Consider the following 8,377-nt stretch of genomic DNA (forward strand, 5'->3'; position numbering starts at 1 on the left):
TTGTGCACAGAGAAGGAAAATTAAGATTTCTTACATATTATGTAAGAATATTGTAATACAGTATTAGTTAAAAAAACAGATGTAGATCTGGTCATGTATTTTTATATGATATATATATCAACTAATATATCAACTATCAACTAATCAAGATGCAACAACACAGGCAACCAACCCGCTCACAGCAACAAAGCCAGCACCCCACACCTCCCCATCAGTATTTATAGAGTATTTATAGCTCCGATCAAGCTTTCCTCGCACAAGCACGAAGCCGAAGACACCAGCCTGAAGATGATGAGTGGGACCTTGTTGAAATGTCACCAAGATACTCTCAATCTTACACGGGAAAAGACCCGAATACACCAAAACTTGCATACCTCTACCTGTGAAAATCTATGAAAACAGATAGACATACATACATACATACATATATACATACATACATACAAACACACACACACACACTCCATACTTGGATTGGGTCATATAGTTTTAGGTTACTGAGAGTCACTATAAGTGATATTTATATATATGGGTATTAACAAAACTTGATAAAATATGTATGTAGACCTAACAGGCGCCATTAGCTTGCATTCATATAGTTTCATCTACTGAATAGCCATTCACAATAGCAGATAAGCTTTACTACTGCACTGTAAAATAAACACAGTTTAGATATAATTTTTACCACTTTAATTTTTCACTTTATCTAATGATAGCTAATGAGGAATTTGAGAAGTAGAACTAGCAGTAAGACCAGCAAGCTTTATAACAATAGTACCAGTTTAGGATTAGCTATAGTTATTTACTAAAAAGCAGTGAATCTGGTCCATATTACTTGAAAGAATGCCTCCCTGGACTTCAGAGATTTTTTTCTTTATAAATATGCCAACGAGTTGGTTTAATATATCAAAGGACCAGATTAGAAACCGTGAGTCCATGAGTTCTAGTGTGTAGGTAGGTAGGCAGGCAGGTAGGTAGGCAGGCAGGCAGGGAGAGAGGGGGGGGGAGAGGGAGGGAGGGGGGGGGAGAGAGGGAGAGGGAGACAGAGACAGACAAAGAGACCAAGGAATGAACTATGTGACCTTTTATTATAGAAGGTTAAGACAAAAGATGATTGGGCTAGATGTTCTGTAAGGTCCTTCTAACATACACATTCTATAATTCAATGAAAAACAATCTCTCTATGTTCAGTAATGTTTTTGCCAGGATGTGTATTTATAGAATTGCAGACCTAGTTTTATAGTTAATTATTACCTGGGAAAAATAGTAATTCTTTTTGGGCAATAAACTTGCCATACCTGCTCGCCTAGCTTCCCTAGCCTATGACACATAATGTCACATGATTAGTTGTTTGGGAACAGATAATTAGTTCGTTTTTGTTTGGAAAAAATGAAATTGTGACAGGATGCCATTAAACCATTACTTATAGACCAAAGACTGTTTTTGTGATGCATCAGAATTTGCTGAACTTGTGTCACCTGTTCAGGATAGCATAACTTATAAGGCAGATAAGCATATTCAGGAGATGTGTGTGTGTGTGTATTCTTTTTACCACCCTGTAATCCTTGCTTCGGGGGTGGAGTCAAGGTGACCGAATGGAGCTGAGTATTTACTGGCTGGATGTTCTTCCTGTCGTCTAGATTTAAACTCTCAACCTTCCAAGTAGGAGGCAAGCATCTTCACCTCTAGGCCACCATGCCACTACATACATACATATGAAATAATGATGAAATATATTTTAGGAACTGTCAACTTAAACCCAAAATATCTAAAAAGTGCCATTATACAAATTAGTAAAGATACAGAATTCAATCCTGATTTGATTCAAATGAATAAATTAATTCAATAAATTGAATCAATTCAGGGAAAAAAGTTTCCTGTCAAACCCCAACTGGATTTGAAACTTCCAAAATCAATTTGGAAGTGTTTTATTTCTACATTTCAAATGAAATTCCAATTGCCTTTTGAATATTGGTCCAATCCTTCAAATCTCAAGAATAAAAGATGGTTTAGAACCAACCCCAAAACTAAACCAATTCAGTTATTTTAGAGCTCATATATTGCATCGTATGATCCTAAATGCAAAACACATGATTATTTATTATTTAAGACTTGCATGTCCAACTACCTTATGGACACAATTCTGGGTGGCTCACAAAAATGTCAATAAACCCCAAAAAGAAATAATAAAAACCAGTACATAAATATGTAATATTTTTCTTATGATATCCAAGAATTAGGAATATATCTTGCTTTTGCTCATAGATCATTCAAGTAAAGCAACAGTATTTGGGCCATTATATCAACTTCCCCAGCATCATAACCCATAAAAGGGTATGAAAATTGATAGCATCTCTAAAATTGTTCCATGAATTTAGCATTTCTGTAGGATGGATCTTCCCATGGTATTGATGGACAGAGGCGCAAACCATTCATTTTGCATTTTTGCCATGATAGCATTTGCAATTGTTTTTTGCCAGACCTCCTTCATCCAGGTGTTTTTCACTACTGTAAGGGTAAGGAAATGTTGGGGACATTCCTAGTTCTCTGCAATAGTTCTTTAGTCATAGTTTTTATACTTTTTGTTATGTAATTCTGGTATTTTGAACAACTAGCTGCGTGACTTTGCCACTAAGAGATACATGCTTTAAAGGCAGTCATTCCACATAGCCCGAGTCATGTCAATTTGCTTTTCCAAATCCAGAGTTTTCCTTTCATGAGACATGGTACTGCAGCACATTCCACAAAGAGGCTTTTGGGACTTAAGACATTCCTGAATGCATGGTATGCAAATGATATGATCACAAGGACCTCATACCTGCACAGGACTCATAAACATATCCAGACACACTGGATAAGTACACTTTAAGTACACTTAAAGTAAGTAGACTGTTTCTTAACCTAAATTAACAGCAAACTCCAAAATGAAGTTTAACTATTATATTTGAAATATCCAAAGACTGAACATTTATCTTTTATTTATTAATTAGTGGAACAACTTGCCTCCAGAAGTTGTAAATGCTCCAACACTGGAAATTTTAAAGAAAAGATTAGATAATCCTGCATCTGTTAATAGCAGTGTCCCCCAAGGCAGCGTTCTAGGACCAACAGTCTTCATACTATACATAAATGACCTTTGCGATCATATTATAAGTGACTGTGTTCTCTTCGCCGATGATGTAAAAATATTTAGCACCACAGACAATGCTGCTACCCTTCAAAAAGACTTTGACTTTGTGTCGGAATGGTCAAACAATTGGCAACTCCAAATGTCAACAAACAAATGCTCTGTCTTACACATTGGCAAAAAGAACCAGAACACAAAATACATGCTGAGTGGACATGACCTTGTAGATGACCCTCACTCTGTCAAGGACTTTGGAGTACTCATATCTAATGATCTAAGTGCCAAAGCCCACTGTAACAACATTGCCAAAAAGGCATTAAGAGTTGTAAACCTAATCTTGCATAGCTTCTTCTTCAGTAATATTACACTACTAACCAGAGCATACAAAACATTTGTTAGACCAATTCTCGAATACAATCATCTGTCCGGAACCCACACTACATATTGGACTTAATAGAATTGAACGTGTCCAGAAATATTTCACAAGAAGAGTCCTCCACTCCTCTGCTCGCAACAAAATACCTTATGCCACCAGACTTGAAATTCTGGGCTTAGAAAACTTAGAACTACGCCGCCTTTGGTATGACCTAAGCGTAGTTCATAAAATTATCTGCTACAATGTCCTACTTGTCAATGACTACTTCAGCTTCAACCACAACAATACACGAGCACACAATAGATACAAACTTAAAGTGAACCGCTCCAAACTCGATTGCAGAAAATATGACTTCAGCAACAGAGTGATCAATGCCTGGAATGCATTACCTGACTCTGGTTTCATCCCCAAACCCCCAAAATTTTAACCTAAGACTGTCTACTGTTGACCTCACCCCATTCCTAAGAGGTCTGTAAGGGGCATGCATAAGAGCACCAGCATGCCTACCATCCCTGTCCTAATGTTTCCTCTATTTATATCTATTTTATGCATTCAATTCATGCTTATACTAATACGTTCTTGACAAATAATAAATAAAATAAAATAAAAAATAACCATTTGTCTGAAGTGGTGTAGGGTTTCCTGCCTAAGCAGGGGGTTGGACTAGAAGATCTCCAAGGACCCCTCCAACTCTGTTATTCTATTCTATCTTTGTCATTAAAATGCAAATTTTAATACAATAAACAAATGACTCTTAAAGCTACCTTTGGCCCCACCATATATTCCTGGAATTATGCATACAGGGATAATAGTGCAAGTTAATCTATAAATAAAACTGAAGGGAAACTGGTTACTACAGTTAAATAAATACATGTGCTGTTTGATTAAAATCTCAGTAAAGAACGGAGCATGTCTTCCTGTTTGATTTATGTCTGAATTTGAAACAAGAAGTTATTTACTTATTTCACATGTGTCCTGTATTGTAATTCAACACTACTTCCTTTTAAGTTTCTTGCTGACAATTTGATTCTATTCTGTCACTACCTATATAATGTACTTCACTCATTAGGTAATTAAGTTAATTACTAAGGTAAGAGGCATCTTCAAATATTTAGGGACATTTGCATTATCGCACTGCTGCAATAGAATACAACAGTCGCTTAGGCAACTAAAAATTATTTTCTTTACCAAGGCCTTTCTAAAGACATTTTAACTATTATTACCACCATCACCATCATGATCTATATTGAATCTGCAAGTCTCTGGAAAAAGAAATTAGGAAACTTAGAATATAGCTGATTTTTCTTAACAGGGAGATTATGAGGCTTTCTGTAGAGACTTTGCATTGATTGTGACAAAAATTCTCCTAACACTATTTTATTATAAAAGGGAAAAAGATAGTTATATAACAAGTATGTATATACATACATAGGAACATCTGGCTTACTGGATGGACCTATAGAACATGAGAAAATATGTACCAATTTATATACAGTTAGTATTGTTACTTGAAACTATAAAAGAAAGGTTGTTCAAGAGGCCAAAGGAAACAGATCTTCATAAACAACTTTTGTTTGTTGGCCTAAACTTTCAAGGAGCAATTCTATGGATCCTTTTTTCTCCCAGTTCCATAAAATTTCTCTATTAATATGCAACAGTTTAAGATATTTTGCTTTCAGCTGAAACAGCATAGACTGGGTTTTTCATTTAACATGTCTAAATTTCCCAAAAGCACTTCTACAGAATAAAATGCCAGCTTTTTAGATTCTCTTTTTTTTCCTCTTTATAAAACAGGGACAAATGAAAGTATTTTGGTTACTCAACTAATATGAAAACAGTAGAATAAAGAATGCCCCTTGTCTCCCTTTTCACTATTGTGACATAAAACAAGTTATAGTCACTGTAAAAAGTAGTTGACTGCATAATTCATGACATATAATGCATCTTTCACAGCTATCAATGGGAATATCATATAAAAACAATGATATTTGAATAGCTAGGTAGCTTAATTATGATTCCAACAAACCAAATTGTGATTTGTTGGTTGTTTTGCAAATGGCATATGGATGTGACAGTTACTGAAAACATGGACTGGAGAGAAGACAACCATTTTTCCACCCTCGGGAATGAATGGTATGGAATTTTGCATTACTCTAAACAACCAGTAGCATCCATGAAGAATTGGCTAACTTTTTGGAAACTTCTGGTGGGCAGGAGGCTACTCACTATGTCACAATGTGGCAATGTCACAAATACTAAGAATAAGACAATGAGCAAGTCTGTTATAAATTGTTTAGGTAGCAGAAGGAAGTGGAACTCACATCAATGTATTCTATGTAAAGTAAAACCTTGATTCTAAATATAGCAAAGACACAGCATCCTGAGTGGACTGCTCTAACAAATATATATCATTGTGTTCCAGCACTGCTTAAATGTTCACTATTTAGCCTTTCTAGACCACCAACTGCAACATGACTCTGGGCCATATTAAAAAATAGCCTTATATAAAATTTATTTATTTATTATTATTAATTTTATTTCTATACTGCCCTTCTCCCGAAGGACTCAGGGCAGTGTACAACCTATTTAAAAACACAAGACAAACATCAATTAAAAATTAAAAATTATTAAATAAATTCGGCTGAATTTAAAACCCCAAAAATTTAAAATACCCCAATTTAAAATTGTTATATTGATAGCCTGGCCTGGCGGAACAACAGGGTCTTCAGTGCACAGCGAAATACCAGGAGGTCGGAGATCTTACGAATTTCAGGGGGCAGTTCATTCCACAGGGCTGGGGCTGCCACAGAGAAGGCCCTCCCCCTGGGTGTCGCCAGCCAACATAACTTGGCTGATGGCACCCTGAGGAGACCCTCTCTGTGGGAGCGAACTGGCCGGTGGGAGGCTATTGGTGGCAGAAGTCGGTCTCGAAGGTACCCGGGTCCTATGCCATGGAGCGCTTTAAAAGTAGTGACCAACACCTTGAATCACACCTGGAAGACCACTGGGAGCCAGTGCAGCTCGCACAGGAGGGGTGTCACGTGGGCACAACGAGTTGCACCCATAACCACCCGCGTGGCCGCATTCTGGACCAGCTGGAGCCTCTGAGTGCTCTTCAAGGGAAGCCCCATGTAGAGAGCATTACAACAGTCCAGCCAGGAGGTGACAAGGGCATGAGTGACCGTGCGTAAGGCGTCCCGGTCCAGAAAGGGCTGCAACTGGCGAATCAGGCGAGCCTGATAAAAGGCCCCCCTGGCCACGGCCGTCATATGCTCTTCTAAAGACAGCCGTGTATCCAGGAGGACGCTCAGATTGCGAGCCTCTCTGTGGGGGGCAAGGATTCACCCCCAAGGTCAGCGATGGCACCTGCTGACTATATTGGGATGCCAGAAGCCACAGCCACTCGGTCTTGAAAGGGTTGAGTCTGAGCCTGTTCCTCCCCATCCAGACCCGCACGGCCTCCAGGCAGCGAGACATCACATCAAGGGCATCGTTGGGGTGGTCTGGGGTGGAGATGTACAGCTGAGTATCATCAGCGTACAGATGACACTTCACCCCAAAACCACGGATGATCTCACCCAGCGGCTTCACATAAATGTTGAACAGAAGGGGCAAGAGGACTGACCCTTGCGGCACTCCCCACGCGAGGTGCTTCGAGGTCGACCTCTGCCCCCCTGCCAACACAAACTGCAAGCGGTCGGAGAGGAAGGAGGAGAACCACCGCAAAACGGTGCCCCCTATTCCTAACCCCCTCAACCGCTGCAGCATGATACCATGGTCGATGGTATCAAAAGCCTCTAAGAGATCTAATAGGACTAGGACAGAGGAGCAACCCCTGTCCCAAGCCCTCCAGAGATCATCCACCAATGCGACCAATGTCATTTCTGTGCTGTACTCCTGCCTGAAGCCCGACTGGCACGGGTCCAGATAGATAGCTTCATCCAGGTGTCAGGGAAGCTGTCGTGCCACCACGCTCTCAACAACCTTCGCCACAAAACTAAGGTTGGAAACCGGACGGTAGTTGGCTAATTCAGCCAGGTCCAGGGAAGGCTTCTTGAGGGGCCTCACTACCGCCTCTTTCAAGGCGGCAGGAAAGGCACCCCCACTCAGAGAAGCACTTATAATTCCCTGGAGCCAGCCTCGTGTAACCTCCCGGGAGGCCAGTACCAACCAGGAGGGACACGGGTCCAATAAACACGTGGCGGCACTAATCTTACCCAGAACCCTGTCCACATCCTTGGGAGCCACAGGATCAAACTCCTCCCAGATAATATTCTCAAGACCTGCCCTTGTCTCCTCCCCTGGACTCATCCAATCGGAGTCCAAGCCATCCCGAATCCGAGTGACTTTATCATGCAGGAATTGCACAAAATCCTCAGCAACCATTATCTAATGGACAACATGTTATGCTTTCACATGACTCCATTATTTAAAAGACCCTGTGCAATTACCCTATCCCAAAGCATGGAAGAAAAGTCAATTAAAAAAAAATATGGTCGGGAACAGGCAAAGTACAGACCATATGAATTTCTGGGGGATGCAGGTCCAAGGAACAGGTGTAGTGAAAAGGTCCACTAGATTCATTTGTGAAACCCAAACCAATATTGATGGGAGGGCACCAGATGGACAGTCACTATGAAAATCTGGCAATTCCTGATTAGCTAGGTCTCATACTATGTAAAGCTTTAGAGACAATGACCAGCATCTTGGATGCACCCAGAAAACAATATTGTGGCAAACGTAGTATTTACTTTAACATTTAGTAAATACTTTAGTGCTTACTTATATACTGTAAATACTTGTTTTAGTATTTATATAAATGTATGTTGTTACATGGGAGTCATTACATTTTTGAGGAAATGTACACAGGATAT

General features: G+C 39.6%; 1 pseudogene; it reads right to left on the bottom strand.

Moving 5' to 3' along the window:
• Window positions 1-2,259: 2,259 nt before the first annotated feature.
• On the bottom strand, window positions 2,260-4,569 carry LOC117673714 (E3 ubiquitin-protein ligase RNF114 pseudogene; annotated as a pseudogene).
• Window positions 4,570-8,377: the final 3,808 nt, after the last annotated feature.

Source organism: Pantherophis guttatus, chromosome 5 (assembly GCF_059756535.1).
Source record: "Pantherophis guttatus breed Tessera chromosome 5, ASM5975653v1, whole genome shotgun sequence".
Taxonomy (NCBI): domain Eukaryota; kingdom Metazoa; phylum Chordata; class Lepidosauria; order Squamata; family Colubridae; genus Pantherophis; species Pantherophis guttatus.